The sequence below is a fragment of the Phalacrocorax carbo genome, chromosome 6 (assembly GCF_963921805.1).
Source record: "Phalacrocorax carbo chromosome 6, bPhaCar2.1, whole genome shotgun sequence".
NCBI classification, from domain to species: domain Eukaryota; kingdom Metazoa; phylum Chordata; class Aves; order Suliformes; family Phalacrocoracidae; genus Phalacrocorax; species Phalacrocorax carbo.
Genome location: NC_087518.1, coordinates 59486897 through 59508135, shown reverse-complemented (window position 1 = coordinate 59508135; position 21239 = coordinate 59486897). Strand labels below are relative to the sequence as shown.

The following is a 21239-nucleotide window of genomic DNA, read 5'->3' as shown; positions in this document are numbered from 1 at the left end:
CTAAAATGGCTAAGACTACAAAGGATGCTGAACAGTGCAGACTTAAAGCTGTTCAAAGGAAATTTCATGCTTGATGAACATCTACTGCCTTTTAAGAAAAACTGAAGTGGCAAAAAAATCTGAATTTGAAGAAACTTGTATCCATGTATATGCATATACACATACACACCCCCGTCAACTGCAGCTGCTCAAAATCATGAAAATCCAAGTACAAAGGTTGCTATTAATACTGCACTCATTTGCAAAAATCATCATTATTTCTGGCCTCTGTCTAGACCGATGAAAAATTGATGGATTGTGTTTTCTAGAACACTTCCCAAACCAAAGGACATCAACAATGTTGTTATTTCCATGGAAATAGTTTGCTTAGCCCTAAATTAAATTTCCATTTTAGCACATTAATCCATGTAAGTCTATGAAAAGAGGGGGTGGATGGGGTGGAGAACAATAACATTAGTGAAATTATACATAATTCTGGAAAGAATTAGAGAAACACAGTCTGTCTTGCTATTTCCTTTATTGTTCATAATATGTCTCCCTTTGACATTTCTAAAAAGGAAGGAAAAAAATATCTATTAGATTTCAAGTCCAAAGCAATAAATCATGTGAAAACCATTGAACTGTTTTTAAAGTTACCTCTTCAAAATGCATAACATGTTTGTTCCTAAAATATCATTATTTTATCTCAATGCTATTTATAAATGACTTATTGAACCAAAATGCCTTTTACTTTCAACTCTCAGTGTATATTCTAATGCCTCTGTACTCAGCAGGCATTACTAACCCGCCACCATATTTTCCTGTTCTTTCCAACAGAAATTTAAGCCAGTCTCTTTTGTACGACCCGCAACACTTCTATTCACCAGCCCGGAGAAACACCAAGTTGGCTTGCTCCTGTTTCTTCAGAGTTAAGTTTAACATTCTCTATTTTTTTCCCCAAAATACCAAATTATTGGACTTTTACTCTAATTCAGCCCCTTCTGTGGTCAAATATCAAGTTCATTTTACTTGAGAACAGCTAGTTCTATTTTTCTTTCCAAAGCAAATCTCAGAAACCAACTCGGGTCCAACTAATTACAAGCAGGTTTATTAGAACAGAGTAGATACGGATGATTTCGACAGAAATCTCTGCAGGAAGGGAAGAACTGCACATTACAGCGGAATACAAGCGACAAGATCATTACAAGCTCCCTGTGCCTCCCTTAGCACCTCAGTACTGTTCTCCCTCAATTTCTGTGTCCTTTTTAAATTCAAAGACAAACGTCATAGTTTCAGTTCCTCTCTCTCTTTCTGTCCCTGCTATGTTCGAAAATTAATTCTTTACTGTGTCTGAAGGTTCGCTTTAATGACCCTGATACACACTGCCCACGACAACTTTGATCGGCTCATCCGTGTTCCTTCACAGCCTTTGATCTGGCACGATCATTGACTGTACCTGCTCACAGCCATATTTCTATTCAACTGTTGCTCCTTTTTTCCATGTAAATGCCTAATAAATTACCTTTACAAAAATTTCTTGGATCATTTCTCTAGCTGCCATCCCACTTTGTTGTATCGGAACACAAGCAGAAATTCCCTACGCTGAAGTTACGTGTACACGCACAGAAACACACAACTCGCCAGCATCGTGCTGTCTGTAGCCAATACAAAGTAAATCCCTTCCAGGAGGGCGCCGAGCTACGGCTCAGGTACCAGAGGAAGAGGAAACAGTACAAAGACAATAGTTTGGGGAATCTGTGAGCATGCAGCACCTCCTCTGAAAATGTGGTCTTCTATATGTACATGTATAATCAAGGCTTTGACACCCCGTCGTAGATATAGTTTTACTATGATTGTTTCGGTGACTTAATAAAAAAGAACAATAACATTGTTGTGACAACAATAAAATTGTAATTTAACTCCACAAAACTCAGACGTCCTCAGCCTAAAATCAGCAAACACCATAGTCAGAGATACAAAGAACAATTCAAGGTAAAAGAGCTCAAGTAAAGGTCAATCACTGTGTTGCTGCTCTTCCAAGTGGGACAATAACGCCATGCAGCTGTTTAATTTCTTTTCCAATTTTTAATCGCTTTACGGTGGAGGATCCGCCATGAAGTGACCTCATTGCCAGTTTTAAGTTCTTACCTCTGGGAGATAAGTAATGACATACCACTAAAAAAATAAACCAACCTTCTTCCAAATAAACACCACCCCTGTTGTCTTCCTTCAGTCACGCCACCCTCTCTGGCTTCGGAAATACAAGAACCAGACTTCCGTCTTTAGCATCCCTTGAAAGACCTACCCTTCTCGCAGTAGAAAACCCTTTTGAACGGAAATAACCTTATTAGAATTACCGTACAACTTCAGTAACATGCAAATTGTAACAAAAGGCGGTATTGCAGTGCATGAGGATGAAAGTCCTAAATCATGTGGCACTGACCGTGTTCATCCTGGGATCTCCTCCCACACCGGAAAGCGTGCCTTTGCAAACTTCATGTTCCCTTAACACAGCAAATAAAGGAACACTCTTTCTTCTTGATTCAGGCTGTTTTTCCTTCAGGTAGATGAACACTGAAGTGGAGAGAAATTGTCAATGTCATACACTGCCTGAATGAAGTCACTATGCCTTTTATCACAGAGCTGAACCAAGGAATACATCAATAAATAAAGATGTATTATTCTAGACTGTCATTTTGGTTATTAGGCTAATGTATTCCAGAAGCAAGGGAGGAAGAATAGAGTGCTCTTCCAGTAAGTATGTGGTTCTGCAGGTATTAACAGAAATACTGTAGCAGAGCTCCAATTTGCAGGAGCCTGCAGCAAGGTTGCATTCACAATAAGGTCAGTAAGAAAACGGCAAACACATTAGCAAGTGAGCTACTCCCATAAGCGTATAACACTTTTTCCATCAACATTTTGTGGGAATTTAAACCACAATGATTTTATTATTTTATAAATCTAGGTTAGCATGTGTATAATGACATGTCAGTTCATGCACGGTGTCAATATAAAAATGCCAGGTTTGAATTCAACCGGGCATATTATTAAAATGAAAAGTTCTGACTGACATTTCCAAGGAACATTAGCTCTTCCACAAGTAACTCAGACCTCAGAGTAACCCATAAACAGAACGTCCATTTCAGTGTCCAGCAGTCCTCCTACACAGGGTAGGACGCAGTAAGTCATCTTCTCGTAGACCAAGGATTTAGTCTAATACCATTCTGTCCTTTTCAGCATAGGGGTACACAACGCCACAGAGGTCTTGACCATCACCCCTGGAAAGGTCCACCACCACTTTTGGCTGTGAGGCACATAACAGCCAGTCTCAGCTGTAGAATAACAGCTTTACCAACCTGGCTTAAGTAGCACAAAAGCTTTAGCAATGTGTGGAAGAATAACCTGTACATGATCTGATCATTTTACTACTATTTTTCATCCAATTTGGAAGCTAGTAGTTGAAGCTTGGTCTTATTCAGTTCAACCAGACTAGTGTTACTGACTTCAACAGGCTGAGTATTTCTCACTGCAGAGACCTTTCTTGAAGCTGCCTTCAACAGAAGTGGTTTTAGCTGTAGAAAAGATGCATTGTAACACCCACTAGTCAGTACGTAATTTAATAAATCATACTTCACTCAATTTTCTGCAATTAAAAAGAAGGATAGATACTCTTTGAATAGCTGGATTGTTTAATGCAGTGAGGCAGCATCCCCCTTTCACACTGCACAAGCACTGCCTGGCTAAACAAATTGAAAACAGACCATTACCTGCTGCAACCATGACAACTGCAAAGCTGAGAACGAGAGGTCAAAGCAAGTAGAAGTGGTTAGAGGGCTGTCGACGCATGGCTGGGCTCCACCGAGTTCGTAAGGACTAACTCTGAGCCAGCTCAAGGCTTTTCAGCAGGGAAGGGAAAAATCTAGTTTTGCTGGGGCTGCAGAATAGGTTGTGAGTGGTAGGAAGGAGCAACAGGATAAGAGCTCAGGTGTGAGTGCAGCTGAAGGAATTTAGGAAATCTTGGAGGCTATGAGCAGGGAAGCAATGACAAGTAACAGGTTTTCAGGGGAAAGGGTTGGGTGGGAGCTCAAGACCATGATTAAGGCCCTTGTTCCATGTCTCCGCTTAAGCAAGAAATTCAATTAAAATATTTCTTAAATTTATTTTTATGAAATATTTCTGGCTCGCTCTTGTCTAAGGCCATCACCAGATGCCTCCAGTTCCTTTTCTGGACATTTATAAACATACAGAGGCAAGATATTCTTGCATGATCAAGACGACGCTCGTCGTCCATACACTTACCTTTCCCAACAGTAACAAGGCTCGAAATCCAGCCGTCGCTTGCATACTTCTTGCAGAGCTGAAAATATATTTACATAACAAAGTATTGACATGGGTACTTGAACCAATCCATCAAGAACTGTCAAAACAAGGCAGTGGTTAGTAATAGTACTGTCTACTTCAAGCAACTAATGTTATGAGCAGCGGAGTGCTCCATCAATTTCAGCTTTCGGGTAGAGTTTAGGGCAATGCTAAGTAGCAGAAGGTGCAAAATGCATGTCTGAAGTTTACAGGAAACGTGACTTTTTATTACTAGCTGTGACAAGGAGGCAAATGAATACCATCATTTAACAGTCAGAGTTGGAAAGTAGCCTTTCTGGTGGCGTATCTCTGGTTCTGTATCCAGAACAAGTGGCAACAGAACTGGGAGGTGGTGTGCACCGAAACACAGATGTCCTTAATCAAAGGGGACAGTAACCAGCTGCCCACCCCTCAAAGTGCTTCCCACCACAGTACTTCCACTTTTTACAGAGCGAGCCAAGGTATTTTTCAGCCAGCTCCCATTTCACACAGTCACATCAGTCACGCCTGCATTTATTCAACATATTCCGCTGAAAGCACAGCTGCCCATTTTGGGGGTCAGGGCTTTTCCCGCTCATAACTGGATGGTTGCCGTTATGTGTATGACCTCAGAAATCCGATTTCTATTCGGGAGTTCCTACAGAGGCTGCCTCCCCACCTCACCTTCAACTCATCCCACCACTCACCTGTGCTGCGCTGCACGCGCTGATCCAGGTCTGCGGGAGCAAGGACGGGGCTTCCCTAGAGCTACGCCATGGATCACCTTTAGCAGTGACTGTCTAGTCAAAAAAAGGTTACAGCACTACAATAAAGAGTTCTGGTTTACGTTAGAAAGATGGTTTTCTGTGCTTTTGTCACACTCGTGTCTCAGGTTTCCTTATTTGATCTGGCCTCCATTCATTACACTTCCAGGAATTTCCAATGCTTTATGTGGAGCGCGGCTCCACCCTGCCACAGGACGGAGCAGCACAAACTCCTTCAGCTCCTTTACAGTCCAACTTGAGACACTGCAAGGGTAGAGGGATTTTTTTTTTAAAAAAAAGCTTATAGTTAGATATGGAAAACAAATAATAAGAGATTAAACAGATGTTTTGTTCTGGCGGGTGTAGATTTTTTGGGGGTTGTTTTTGACGAAGAGGACTACCTTCACCAGCAAACAAATAAATTTATCCATTTAAGATCTAGGATGTGGATGTAAAAAAACTTCAAGTCACTCTTACTGCAGTTCGAAATTACTGATCAGCAGTGTTGATTACCGCTGCAGTTTTTCAAAAAGCTTTAAGATTAAGAGACATTCACTGCTCCTCTTCTGTCAGGTGCCTCAAAAGGAAACCATGAGAAGAGACACACAATGAAAAACAGCAGGTAATACCGTATGAGACTCCTTATTAAAAACATAAAATGCCTTTCACTTCTGCTTTTATTAAGTCTACTTTTCAAGCCAAATGAAAGTTAGGTGAGACGATTATAATACAAGTCACGTCTAACTATTTCATTATCCACGTCCTGCGGCACGATAGCCCACAGAATACCTTTTGAAAGCTCTGGAGTGACGGCAGCAGGTTGAATATAATGAACAGTGTTACAAATGGGGACACGAGACGACAGGTCTGGTGAAGAAGGAGTCTCCTGGAAACTGTACGGCTGTAATTACTGAGTGCTGGTGCTGTCTCAGTTGGCTTCGAACAAAGGTAACCGCCTTCAGCAAGTTATATTTCCTCAGCCAGCTAAAAATGAAACCAGTCAGAGACACAAATATTTATGATACACAATACATAACCAAAGTCATTGTCTGCTTTTATTACCTTATTTTTGTTGTAGCTTTGAAGTCTCCCAGATCAACGGCACAGGAGAATTAAACAGTAAAGCACTGAATTATTTTTAAATTAGACTTCCAAAACTAGAAATGTCACAGACATATTTACAGGAAGATAAAATGTTCTTATTTTGGACACGTTGCTTGCATGTCACAATTGTTTCTCAATAATTCATTCAGTTTGTTGATTAAGAATCCGTCAGGCAGAAGCCAGTGAGACACGAGACCTCTGCCTCCTTGCATGGGAGCTCCCCTCAAACACTGAGCAGGGATAGTTCTGGTGACACAGGGAGCACCGGGTGCAGACCACATGGTGCTCTGGGAGACAAGACTGAGAAGGAAGCTCAGCTTAGTCCATGTTTTCTCACCTGTGACCTGCTAAATCTCAGAAATGGGCTCACTCAGACTTGTATTAACCATACAGGACAATAAATCACAGGGAGCAGCAAACATGTCATAATTAGCTAAAAAGACAGCAAGGAGAGAAAGAATATTCTCTCTGTTGAGGATATTCCTCCATTAGTATCTGCACGCTCCTTCTTCCTTTTCTCTTACCTCTTTTTCCTGGAGAAATCATGAATTCTGAAGATGCATTTCCAAGTGTTAGTGATAACCATTAGGTTGTATAAAAGAGAAGACTGGACCTATTATGTCATTATTCCTCATTTTGATACCATTCTCTTTCATGGTCAATTATTTAAGGGAAAAAAAAAGACAAAGCAAAAATAGAATAGGTTCACAGAGGTGCAACAAAAGGTACTACAAGTTTGGAAAAACCTCTTTATAATGAGCAATTAAAAAGGAGGGAAAAGTTAACTAGTGAAGACATGAATAAAAGACGACACAATATGACATAAAATATAATGAATGGAATGAGGGAGGTCAGCCAGGTGCACCTGTGCAGCTGTCTTTTCTATCTTTTCAAAGATTTTGTATCACACAGTGCTCCCAACCGTACAAGGCGGCAACAAATTTTAAAGTGGACAGAGCGACACATAAAATGAGCCTGCAGAAGTTACCGCAATAGCATTTGGGTTGTATCTAGCAAATCCAGATTTCCCATTTACTTGCAGATATTACCAGCTGTGGTTTACCTTTCACTGTGGAGGAGCAGAGTCATCCACAGCACAGTTCTTGATCAACTCTCAGGCAGTTATGGCTCTGTCACTGTCATGGTACAAACGCATCAGGAGACGGTGCATGGGAATTGCCCTGCAGAAGCGGAGCAGCAAAGAGCGAAACAGGATTGTTTTACATGCACACTTTGTGAAAGAGAAGCCATTTTCCCACTGCCATCGCAACAGGAAAGCTGGAAGAAATGGACCAAACTAAGGACACACAGAAGCTAAAAAAAGAGAGCAGGCTCACAATCTCAATCACATTTCCACAAGCCTGCAAGGCCCCCGTTCTCATTTAAGCTTTGTGAATCAGAAATTCATTTGATAAAGGGGTTTTCTATCCTTTGCTGCTCTGTTCTCCCTGAAAAGGTGTAACCAAAGCCATAAGGCAAGCACGCCTTTGCCAGATCAAGCAGCAAACCTGGGGAGAGTCTAAGACTATTTTGGGAGTCAAAGTGATAGGATAGGACTTGGCCATTCTAAGAGTGGCTGCTGTGGAGTCCTTCTCGGGACACCCCAAACGAGGAGAGTAGCTACCAGTTCCCAAGTACACGTGAGATAAGGAAACAGAAGCCAATCTGAACAGCTAAGTGTTTCAGATGGAAAGCTGGAGCCGAACTGGCCAGGTGCCGATGAGGTCACGCGTCAGAAGCCAAACACGTAAGCGAGGGTCAGGTTCACAGAAGCAAGCGCATCACCTAACCATAGAACAAACCACAACTCTAACCATAGTCTACACAAGACAAGACTCTGTGGAGCACAGTGTGCGTGCAACGCTGCTGGATTGCGAGCAGCCCTGCACGCAAAGAAGCCTCCTGTGCGACCGATGTATCCTTTCCCAAGAAGCGCCCACGCTATTACCCAACCAAAGCGCTGCAGGACAAAAAGATAAAACCTTGAAATAAGGCAAAGAAAACAGCGACTGTTAGTAAAACTTAACACAAATACATAAAAGCAGAGAAAAGCAAGTCTAACCGTCTGTATGTATTCTCTGCTTCTTCCCCAGAGGCTCACATCTTACCATTACTCTAACTACTGTGCCCTAAAGGCCTCTGCACCACAACCACAGTTCTCCTTTTTTTTTTTTTTTAAACAGATGCCTGTCTTCCATCACACCTATTACCACATTACATCCTCCCACTGCTACTTCAAACACTTTCTATTCATAGTATAGAGAACGGGCCATTTCACAAGGAGGGCACAAGTAAGGCAGCCACGCTCAGTCTGGGACACACAAATTAACTGCACTGTAAACTATGGTCGTACCATTAGTACTACTAGTGCTACATTTTCCAATGAAGTGTTAGGTACTGCCAGTGGCCCAAGATGCTGAAAATCGAGCCTGATCAAGACCTGGAATTCGTTTCCTTTCCCTCCTGTACAAGCTGCCAGCACCCTGCAGGTCACGAAAGGTCATACACCTGAAATATCAACCCATCAATTTTTTCAGGTTTTTTTTTCAGCTCCCAAATGTCCCATCTTAGGTAGCTGGCACTGTGCATTAGGAACCAATGCTTCAATATTTGACACAGAAAGAAGCACATGCCGCAAGTTGCACAGCGTGACCTGTGGAGCTGCTACCCAGCCCAGGCACCCTTTTGGCAAGGCCACCTTCCTGCGAGCTGCGTTACTTGCCAACATGATTTACCCCAATTCTTAGTGTACTGGGAAAGCAGGACGGGCAAGGACCGCCTAGGTATGCTGGATTTGGCTGGGATAGAGTTCATTTCCTCCATAGTAACCAGTACAGGGCTGCGGTTTGGGTTTGTGCTGGGAACAGCGCTGATAACCCAGGGGTGGTTTCGCTCCTGCTGAGCGGGGCTTGCACAGAGCCAAGGCCTTTCCTGCCCCTCACCTCACCCCACCAGCGAGGGGCTGGGGGGCACAAGGGGCTGGGGGGACACGGCCGGGACGGTGACCCCCACTGCCCCCAGGGCTGTCCCACACCACACGGCCTCATGCCCAGCACACGGAGCCGGGGGAGGAGGAGGAGGAAGGGGGGACGCTGGCAGGGATGGCGTTTGCCTTCCCCAGGCACCGTTGGGCGTGATGGAGCCCTGCTGCCCTGGGGATGGCTGAGCCCCGCTGCCCGTGGGGAGGAGGGGATGGGTTCCTTGGCTTGCTCTGCTTGTGTGCGCGGCGTTTGTGTTCCCTGTTACCCTGTCTGTGTCTCAGCCCGCGAGGTTTCTCACTTTTACCCTTCCAATTCCCTCCCCCAACCCACTGGGGGGGAGGGAGCAAGCGGCTGCGTGGGGCTGAGCTGCCGGCTGGGGTTAAGTCACAACACTGGGTCATCAGGTCTACTCTCCTGGCATCAGGCAGCCTTTTTCTAAGACCTATCAATGTCTCAAACTACATCTTAAAACTAGCAGGGGAGGGGTTAAGGAGGTAGACAAAGGCAAGGTAAGATACTGTTATTAGACTAGAATTATTGCACCTATGACTGAGAAATGTTTTCAACCTATGCTATTAACGGGACATCTGGATTAGCTTGGGAAAAAAATTTGCCTTTCTGCAGAGGGTGTTCAGCTCAACTACAGATAAGCTGTAAGGTGTAGTACAGCTTCATTCTGAACAGAGAAACACCAGCTGATTTCAATCACTGACTCCTAGATAAAATATTCAAATAAGTGAAGTGACAGAGAGGATTGAAAATCTTTTGCATTTTGATAACGGTGTGTCACGCATGGTTACTGAGGGCATTATTAACACACTCACATACACCAAGTGATGAGGATTTGAGTGTTTGCTATATATGATATGCGAGTTTGCAAATTTTTTCATAAAAGAAAGTCATTAAAGGCATTTGCTACAGATTTTTGCTGACTATATCATCTTATATGACTGCCTTATGCAGAGGGTGAAGGGTTTTTGCCAAATTGGTTGTATCATCAAATACAACAGAACCATCTACCAGTGAAATGATGTCTGCTACCATGTGATTTTCATTACACCAACCATTTTATGTCCGACTTGGAGAAAAATTTTGACTGAAAGCAAGCATTCATCTTCCTGGTTTGGGGCTTCTGGGTTTGTCCTACATGTAAGAAGGCACTGAGAGAACTATACAGATAAGGAAATCTCAGCCTGCAACATGTTTTTTAGTAAAGTTGAAAGCCTTCACAGTTGTCTTCATCACAAAAAAAGACCAGAGTTCACAGGCACTGCCTAGACCTGTTAAACAATTCCTGCACTGTACCACTAGTGGTAAATATCCACTGGCTGACATTTAAGAGCCCTGGATGACCAAGAGATATTGTTCTTAAAATAATGTCTCTGAATTCACTCAGATAAAAGTTTATATCTCTATACTTCTGAACAAAAACTTAGGATGCAGTTGGGAATACACAGCACAGTAGATTTGTCCTACAAAAACTTATACCAGGAAAGCAATTGCGATCATATTTTGAGCAGAGATTTTGAAAGAGGAAAAAAAAAGAGCAAAATATAGACAATAAATGCTAATGCAGTCCATTCAGACAGCATTACTTTGTTATCTGCAGACTGCCTGTAACGCTTGCAGTAACAACTGGGTAGGCAAGGCAACAAGCAGTATCCTTTCCAACTTGGTTCTTAGTTAAAGAGTGTCCCTTCCTATAGACTACATCACTTATATTGTTCATACTTCTGTTGATATCAAGTGTGTTATGCTGCCAAGTGTGCTAAAGAATTCAGCATCTGTTACGTATCTTTTCCCTATTTAGGGTAAACAGTATGTATTTATCAAGAACCCGGTCTCTGTTGATTAACCACACTGAGAATTGCAAATGGGGAAGGGAGGGAGAAACATCCATAAAATCTCTGCCTGGACTAAATCTCTGCCTGCACACACACCATATGGCACAATGATATAAATGAGATGAGACTAAGTTAATTGGTCATATTAGACCCTATGAAACAGATTTTAAGTTCAGTTCAGAGCATTTTTGCACCTATGCAGAACACAGAGGTGCTGCCCAAGCCGTGGAGCAACAGGCTCTTGCACATCTAAAGTTAATTGTGCACAGAAAAGAGGAATTCTTCCTTCATGAGTTCCCCCACCCAACACGCCAGTTCCCTTCATAAAGCAGTCTTTACTGATGTGTTTGCTTTACAAAAATATGCTTGTATCACTGGAGCGGGCACACCTAATAACAGACATAGCCATATCTAGAGCTCAAAAGATACATGAAGGCCTTTCCCAAGCAAAGCAGTGTAAATCTTGAGAGTCCAGCAATAGCACTGCAGTAACTTTACTTGCAGAGATATTAGAACCAGGCTGCGAGAGACTGCAAACAAGTGCCTTTCTCTGCTTTTCCTGAGTAACCTGGGATGGAGAGATACACACAAGCCCCCCGAGCATCACTCATGTAGTTCTACTGACTGTTAAGTCTACCCCCCTGCCCAAATCCAGTTGGGCATTGCCTGTAATGAAATCCCAGGAAAAAGAAACCTGTCAGTTTAACACAGCTTCCATGTCACAGCAGCGTTAATAGAAGATTTTATATCTCTTCAAAGTAAAGAGAAATATGAAGTACTTTTCTAGACAAAGAAAAAAAACCATAACAAGAACCTTAATGATACAGCAACAAATAAGAGAATTACAACGCTGCTCTTGAGCATAGACATAAATCAGATGCTGGTGTGCTCCCTGCTGCTTATGTGTGGTGTTGCTCATCACTACCATAATTCATACTTGGAAAAAAAATCCCTTCAAAAAAAAATTAGGCTATAACTGATTTCAGTGCAAACTCAGAAAGTTGAAAGATGTTAACCACAAACAAAATATTTTCCACAGAGGTCACTGAGCAACTGGGAATTCTCAGAGAACACAACCAAATCCACTATATGGGAAAACATCAATTTCATTTGTTGACTTCTGAAAACTCATGCAGTAGGCACATGAGCTTTCAATTTCTGTTTATAGAATACGAAGTACATTAGTTGTACAGGAAGACATTCACAATTTTTTAATGAAACTTCACATGACCTGTCACTATTTCTTTTCGTATGGCTTTAATTCTCAAAACATAAAGACTTCCAAATGGCACAGTCTTCACTTTTCCAAATATTTCTAGAGCCTTTTGTACTAAACCTTGCAAAGGAGTTCATCCTCGATATTTTTGCCTTTCCTCTCGCCTCACCACTAGAAGAGGAACCACAAGAGATATGGGTTGCAACTCCAAAGCAGAAGTCGGCCGCACGCCAGCGGGTCACCTGCCCTAGGTGAGCCACGAGCTGCTCCTGGCTCCGCGGGCTGGCTCTAGCCCCTGGAAGGGCCAGGGGGCTCCTGGCACCCAGCCCAAGAGCCACGGGTCTCCCTGGGGACAGACTGGGGCATCTGTCCCCTTTAAAAGGCAAACAAGCTTTTCGCTACGGGTTTTCCTGCATGAGGCGGGTCATTGCAGAGCGGAGAGCATCCATACGTGCTCCAGAGAAACGTGGTCTGCCATCGGCTCGGGCTTTTATTCTTGGCAAGAAGAGCTAAGACTCTCCCAGCCATAAAACCAGAACAAGGAACATAAGACTGCTGGCAGTCCTGCTGTAAGCGGAAGGGAGGGGAAAAAAAAGTCAAATCAAAAGAAATAAACATAGTTCGGCATGTCAAGTCATTACCAAGAGAAAGACACTGGCGTGAAGCGCTGCCTGAACAGGCAAGCTTGGGACGGCAAGGCAGGGGAGCTTCTTACCGGGCACAGGCAGAGAGGCCGTACAGGCTGAGTAAACACAGAGCATCGCATCAAAGACACACCTGACTCCACCAGCCATTTTTTCCCGCCTAATGGGAATAACCTGGAGGACCCCAAATACAGCCTAACAGCTTGGATCAAAGGGGACAAAGAAACATTTGCTGTACTCCAGCTGAATTGGAGTTTGCACTACAACAAAGATAAAAGAATATTTGTTTTTCCTCATTATATGAGGCTTTTCCAACAAAATAATTAACTGTAGCGTAACAGAAAGCTTCACTGGATAAGAATTTTTAAAGCATGTGTTGAAATCCAACTATTGCACTGAAAATTCATTTGAGAGGCCATGTAGGGGATGGGTGGAGGGGGAAGATGTGAGGCTTTTTTTAGAACTTTATTTTTTAATATTTTCTACCCTCTTAAAAGCATAACCACCACAGCAAATAAAAGTTTAATAACTAAAAAAAACATTTTAAATGAAAAACCATGATTAACTTATTAAGACCCATTAAGTGTATAATTACAAGGATTCTATTACATTAAGATACCAATTTCTTTAAAGCCAGAAATAATACCTGCTGAAACTTTAATTATTTAAATGAGAAGAGAAAGAGGCATGTTATCTTCTCTGACAAAGATTAAAATCAATTTAATTGCTTCTCTGCTGCATTGACATGATTCTTGCTGTGAGTCAAGCAACCAAAAAGGGAAATTAATACTGCAGCTGTTAATCAAGTGATATTTGTGTGCTCCATCTTATTATAGCAGGAGAAATAATAACCGCTACTTTGGAGAGTTTGTCCACACTATATTTCACTGAATTTTTTTGCTTCAAAGAGCACCTTTACTTAATTTGAGTTGCAGGCATCTCCAGGTGACGTGCAGCCTCAGAAAATTGTATGTTACATTGTTTGATCCCCTCGTAAAAATTGTTCTGCCAAGAGTAAGGTTTGTTTCAAATTAAATTCACCCTTGGGTATCTGAGTTGCTAGTATGAAATTACGAAGTCACACCAAAAAGGGATAAAAATACAGCTGGAGGAGGGGGTTGCCTATGAATCATAATATATTTTCAAGGAAGAAAGAGGTCACAAAAATCAACAATTTCACTAAAATTAGAACATGCATTTGAAAACATCTAACAGCTGAGCACGCAGCACAACCCATGGCTTCTATCTGCTGATTTTAAAATGTTTATCCTTGCAGTGCCTTTGTTAAACCTCTGCACCAAGTGAATATTCAGCAACATCTACAGTCGACAAATTAATGTATCTGATTGTAAGAAAAATGGTATTGTGAAATATTTATGAGTTCTGAAATACAAACCCGTGTGGTGCCTCATCATCTCTTATCAGCCCTTGTTAACTTTACAGATGATGAGAAGCACCAGAATAACTGAGGTTGTCAAAACTAATAGATCTCAGAGGCTCGGCACTGGCACAGTTCAGTTCCATCTACAGTCCATTTTTGAGAAGTTTTAACTCCTTCACTCCTCCTCATTGAGCAGAAATCAATTCCCCTACCTGGGCTGTTATTTACTGTTCACAGCACCGGCTGGCCCAAGCGCTGCCCCAGATATTTCAGGATGTGCAGGCAGCACTTTTGGGGAAGAACTCGTGTGAACAAAGTGACAAATACCAAGTAGCTTGATTTAAACAAGACCGAAAGTACTGCCCGGATCTTATTGGAAACTCTAGGATCCGGAAAGCGCAAAATAAAGGTAAAATTCTTGGAGAAGGGGCTTTCTTGGGACAATACGTTTGTATTTGCTAACAGTGCTACAAATGATTCTAGCCCTATTTGTGCACTTAATGAACTAGCAAGCATTAAATGACTAGGTGCAGGGTTAAATGAGTGGTTTTCAACTGCAAAACTGGTTTGAGGTGGGTTTATTTCAAAGAACCGGTGAACGCAAGGAATCAAATCTTTTCCTTCTAAATTATTTAAGCAGTTTCATTTTTATCTAGTGCTTTAAACTGGGCACCTGGTCACTGCACAGTCCCTTCTGCAGCCGACTGTGCTGCTACCCAGACCACCAGCGCATCTCCAGTTTGGCCAAAAGTGGCTGTGACAGATGCCAAAGGCTGGTTTTTAAGAAAGGAAAGCTGCAGTGGGTTTTGATATCAGCCTGCAGTAACCAGCCTGGGTTTGAGTTGTGACAGGCTCCTAGAGCTCAGATGTTTTTAAATTGGAAGCCAGGGGGCCCTATTTAGAAGGGATTTTGGCTCTATTTTAAGAGCTTGTATAAAAGCATTCAAAGGCAGCCCTAGTCCTGAGCCTACCTTTGGGTTCACTGGGGATAAAGACAAGCCACTGCCTGTAAGACAGCCCAGTTAACCAGCCATCATTACTGCCTCACTTCTATTTTATCTCCCTTTCCAGCGAGCGCTGGGACTCCCCCCCATCACTCCAGGATAACCTTGGGGAAAACACCCTGGCAAGATCCACAGCCAGCGAATTTCACCAAGTAAATACGACATGTTTGCTTCACCCGTGCACGTCCTGCCACCTCCAGGATGGGGGCCAGACTCCAGTCTGCCAGTCTCCAGGCACTCTGGAGAGAGGCTGGAGACATTTTTGGGCACAACAGCAGGGAGGAAGGAAGACATCAGACAAGCCACTAGGACTGCATGTGAGCCCAGCAGCAATTCACGGCATGTTTACTTACCTTCTCGTAAACACATAGATCTTAGGACACAGAAAACTGAACTTGCAAGTCTCCTGGAGGCCTTGCAAGTCACACAGCTCCCCAGGGAGCTGTAGGGAGCAGAGGACTGGCAGACCAAGGTGCGCAGGGCATCCATGTGCTGGGCAACACACCGATGGCTGCAGGAGATGCCGCAACCCAGACAACAAGGCTGGCGTGCTCTGGAGCAGCAAAGCGGGGCCTCAGAGAAGAGGGCAAGAAATTCAAGCCGCTATTCAGCAGGGGAACAAAGCCAAGGAATCCAACAGCAGCCTCTGACCGGCATCAAAGAAGATTTTCCTGGCCTGTTTTGTAACCCAATGATCTGGGCACTGCCTGCATTACACCAGCCTCAGAGGGGGAGGTTAGTGCCACCGAGAAGGCCAGAACACGAGCAAGAGTCACCGTAACCATGCAGAGGAAAATAAATCTTTCATGGAGATGAGATGGGAGTAACAGCGAGCTTTCACTGTGCCTGGCAACCACGAGCAGTTCCTGCACATGTGCACGCACGCACCCGCGAGCTCAGAAAGAAGCCTCGGCTGAACACGACATTACCAGGGGCTCGAAAGAAGCCCCAGCATCAGAGTAAAACTTTTCACTCGACTGACATGGCAAACAAATATATCCAATAACAATCACATCCTCTGGGGCGAGCAGCAGAAAGAAACACAAAGAGGGTTAGAGAAGGAGATTGATAGAATGAGTCCAATTTTATTTTCCACAAAGTGTGACACAGCAAGCTTCGCTTGCTTTGATACCTGTCAGAGGGTCTTTGTCACCAAGAGACAGTCTGTCCATTTCCTAGGCGAAAGTGGGATTGACTTCAGCAGTTGCTTCTCGTAAGTGTCCTAAATGTAATCCTACATATCTCTAGGAATAAACAGAAGCGTTCTACCTTGTTCGACAAGGATAATGTTATGTTCCCTCTCTTCTCTCCCTCACACCTCGGCCATCCTACCTCTAGCAGTAGGGTGCCACAGGAGTAGCAGAGTTCTTGGAACATGCTGCAAAAGCCACGTGTGTTTGGCAGCAACATTTTTTCTTATCTACATGGTTACACCTCAGTCAGGCTGCCATTGCCATTTATATTGATCAGTATGCGAGGGTTTTGTGCCCCAGCACCTCGCTAGACTGAGCAGCTGACCAGGAATACAAGGGAAAAATAAAATAAAAACCCTGAGAAACACAGTCAACAGCCACAAAATAATTTTAGATAATTCAGTAATGTCTTTTGCCCTGTGCTCGCCTTTGGAAGAGCTGCACTGCCAGAAGCTGTGTACCACCCCTCCCGGGGCATGGGGCTCAGCCCTGCAGCAGCAGAGGAGGGAGGCAAAAGTAGAGGATCCTTACTTGAGCAGGGAAAGCTGGTGGGAGAGGGAGAACAGGATAAAAACCTCCTGGCTCTAGCGTACCTATCTGAATCTCTCACTGGAGACCAGCATCCAAGCATCTTGCATGCATCTTCAGCAGCTTGCACAGAACAGCCTTGAGGCCAGACCCAGTCCGCAGCACTGCCTTCCCAAGAAGGCGTCTGCCTGGAGAGCAACGCTTTTGGAGCACCCGAGCTTCCCTTCACCGGCTGTAACACCAGCTCACAGCCAAAAGACACAACCGAAGCAGGACTGAGTGAGGCTGTGGCCCAGCCCACATTAACCATAAGTCACAGATCCCTTGGAAATGCTAAGCATGGTGCCCCACACTGCTTAGGTCCAGTGCAGGCCCAAATGTATTTAAAGGGTTTGGAGAAAGAGCTGAGAAAAATACTTCTGGAGTTTCAAGGGACGGCAGTACTCCTCTTTCGTGGGAACCTGCCAAGAAAAAACAGGGTTTGGTATTGATTTTGAATAAAAGAAAGTACAAAGTTGATTCAGGCCATTCTTCTGCACATAAAAGTGTTTTCAACATGTATTTTGATACATCATTGTGGAAAAGAAAGATGGCTGTTGGAAGAGTTTCCAAGTCCTTCACTTTCACAAAGGGCAGATGAACACAGCTTGCTGTTAATAACCATAAGCCTTAAACCCTTCCACTCCTCTCAACAACAGCACTGATTCCAAGTGGATTTTCGTACTTCTTTGTGGGGATGGAGAGAAACGTTCTCTAACCGCTCAGTGGGGTGCCAAGCCAAACCTTCGTAACACTTGAAGCACTCCATAGCCAAGATCCCGCTCCTGCTAGAAGTTGTGGTGTTTGCAGCAGGGACAAGGAGGTGTTTTAAAGGGAAGTAAAACATGATTCAATTTTTCTTGTGAGCATAATTTACTGAAGGAAAATGGGTCAGAACCCAAGGTCAACAATATCTATTTTTCCAGAGCAAGGCAGATTTTGGTGAAAGTGTCTTCATGTTCTCCCCTACCACGTATTATTTCTAACATGGAAAGCATTTTTGGAGAGCACATCAACCTGCCTACGTGGAGAGGGCCTGAGCCGTGATGGCAAGTGTGCGGGAGAACTCCTGCTTGCTGTTCTGGTGTGCCTGGAACGGAGCTGTGTTTCTCTAACTGCACAAAACACCACAGATCCATGCGAGACAGTCACTTTTTATGGAAACTACCCAGCCAGAACAAAAGAAAGAGATAAGGCATATCTTATAACCAATTTTATAACCACTATTTTGGCCTCAACAGTCTTTTTCTCAGCCAACAGCATTTCATAAAATTATAAATAGTGTGTTCAAAACAGGTTTCTGGTCCCGTACAGCCTGCCAGGAAGCAAGAGGACATTAGAAGCTTATCAGGTTTCTAGCATCTGAGGTATTCTTCAGTCATGCATCCTCCCTTCTTTCCTCATGACTTCTTTCAACATTGATAATTTGCAGCTAGGCTAGCAGAAACAGGAAGGAGGGAGGGAGCGAAAAGTGTCTCCACGTATTTCAACATCAGTAGTTTTTATATTCTGACAGTATGGGAACAAAACTAACAGCTTAGCACACCTCACTCTTGATGAACAGTCATCATCAGGGACACTGGGAAAAACACAGAGGGAAAGATGGGAAGATTAGTGGCACAACTTAGAGATTTGGGAGCTGGGAAGCCCCACACTTCAGATGCCTAACAGGATTCTGCACTCGTGGTTCTACAAGGATGCTTGCCATGATTAATTCATGCTTTACTGCTGTATCACTGACATCTGCTGCAAGTTAACCTCTCTGCCTCAATATTAACTTCTGCAAATTACAGATTATAGTTACCTACAAATGACGGGCCAGGGATTAGTTAATAGTTTAAAGGCACCTAAGGCTTGAAAATGCACAGAATTGTCAGGAGTAATTGGGGGGGTATGGGACCAAACCAATGTTTTGTATGATGGCCAAAGATGTGTAATTCAATACTGTATGAAGAGAATGCACCCTGGTTTGTATGTGAGACATGCCGGAAAAAATAAAAGAAATAGAAGCCTTTAAATATAGATAGCCATTGTGAAAAAAGTACGCAGCAAGCTTAGAGCCCTACAAATGCTGTGGATTTATGAAAAGAACAACTATAATATTATTCTAACTCCTGACAACCCTTAGATACAGCTCCACAAACAGGTTCCACCTGGGAGGTTAAGTGTGGATTTACAGCACCTTTACTACTCTACAGTATCTACCCACATGCACGCTTTTATTGTCCAGTAAATGCAAGGCAGCTTATATCACATTCATTGTCCAGCTCATGGAAATTCAGCTATATCCGAATCTCAGAACACTATCATTAAAAACACATGCATCTGAGGTGATAACAACAGCAGGTCCTGTATGACACCAGCAAACAAAACCCAAAATGAAATTCGATTCAATACAACATAATGTAAGGCAACGCAAGATGATGTGAAAATGGCCTTACTGCAGGTCTATGTGTTGAATAGGCATTTAAATCTTATTATGCCTGATTATATTGCACTATTTGGGCACATTTCTACATAGCTGTAAAGAAACATTATGCCTAGTACTGCTAATTCCCCACATGTAGCAGATGGTTTCACCGTAGTGAAAATGTGTGTTTGAAAGTCAGACCCTATGTAGGGAAGGGAATGATGGAAACTGTGGCATCCGTTTCAAAGATAGAGCTCAGAAGTTTAAAAAAAAAAGGGGGGGGGGGGGGAAGGGGGAAGGAAAAAGGTCAAATGCAATACAAGCAGAGAACATAGCACTGATTGACCGGAATTTTTGCAACAAGTAGGGGAGCCAGAAGAGAGATGCTGATGATTTGTTTACCTTTGTCATGTAGGAGAGCAGCTGCACAGAGCACGGCTACGATGTGGGGTTCTAAACAACAAGTTATTCTGTGTGCCTGGGGTATCAGGAAAGTGGAACTGCCAGCTCCAGTCCTAAAGGGAAGATCAGCAAGCACGGAAAGCAGCAACACCACCTCCATAATCCAGTGAAGGAAACAAACACCTGCCTGAACACCTCGGGCCGCTCAGACACATCGAGTTCTGGTTCCACTGGCCCCCACTGCAAAAACACTTTTGTCTTGGAGGAGACAGGGCAAGCTTCTTTCTTAGAAATTTCTCCATAAGGAACAAATCTGACAGCTTTTTGTGTTAGAAAATGAAGAGGGTACATATATGCACTCAGGGCAAATTAGACCATCTCAGCCACTAGAGCCCTGCAAGCATGAGCTTGTTTTACTTGATGCAGACTTGCCTTTCGGCTCCCGAACATCCTTGTGAGCCTGTCCCACCCTCCCCTGAATGCAACCCTTCCTTGGGGCCTGCCAGCAATCAGCAGAGGCAGCTGCCTGTTACAGATCATGAGCTGGGGAGCAAAGAAAGATGCTTTGGCACCCCTTCATGCTATAACCCCGTAGGTAGAGAAATGGGCTTGGCAAACTTCTCACGAGCTCCTGTGAATTTATGTTCTTTGAGACCAGCGTGAGTGAGGACAACCAGGCCTGGCATTTTATGTTTGATATCCAAAGTTCAAAAGGAATTAAAGAGCGTGAGGTTTTGGGGGGGAAGGAGGGGCTTTTCCCCCCAGGTATCTTCAAAGAGACTGGCAGAAGACAGCATTGTTATTCCACCCCTGACTCCCAGCCCGGAGGAAGCCCTTTCATACAGAATTATATGGAGGGAGCAGCTCCAGCTCCACACAGAGGCTGGGTTTGGTTTCCAAAGCGTAGCTGAGCCGAAGGAGGAGGCAGGACCTCCCTGTGCGCTCAGGGACAGGTTGCAAGTGCTCAGCGCTGCCCGTGCGGTACTCGGTGCCAGCTATCCCACAAAACCAGCAACAGCTCAAACGGGCTTCTTACTACTTGCGGAAGCTTAATAAATTTTGCTGTGATTAGACCTACATGGGATCTGCTCGAGACTTAAGATTTCTGCATTCCCCTTTAGGATGTAACTGAGCCAAAGAGACAAGATTCACCAGGATTGACTCCCTGCTCTGCCAACTGGTGCACATCCCATACCAGCACCTCCAGTTTCCCACAGCCCAGGGCAGCACTCTCGTTCATCTTCAGGCCAGAAACCACACTAAAGACAAGTCAAAGCTTTTCGGGGCGGGGGGGGGGGGGGGGGGGAAGTTTCTCATAGGAAATGCCCCCATTGCCCAAAAAGTTTTGGTTTCAACAAATTGCCACTCTCTGACATTTGTTTTGTCAAAAAATTTCTGACCAGTTCTGTGGA

General features: G+C 43.7%; 1 long non-coding RNA gene across 1 annotated transcript in view; it reads right to left on the bottom strand.

Annotated features, from left to right (window-relative positions):
- Positions 1 to 21239, bottom strand: part of LOC135314109 (uncharacterized) — a 71583-nt gene that overhangs the window by 27177 nt on the left and 23167 nt on the right. The window contains exons 2-6 of the long non-coding RNA XR_010373583.1: positions 7249 to 7366; positions 5871 to 6065; positions 5025 to 5345; positions 4279 to 4336; positions 2423 to 2553 (exon numbers count right to left, since the gene is read on the bottom strand). This is a non-coding gene — a long non-coding RNA (uncharacterized LOC135314109). The remainder of the gene's footprint in view (positions 1 to 2422; positions 2554 to 4278; positions 4337 to 5024; positions 5346 to 5870; positions 6066 to 7248; positions 7367 to 21239) is intronic.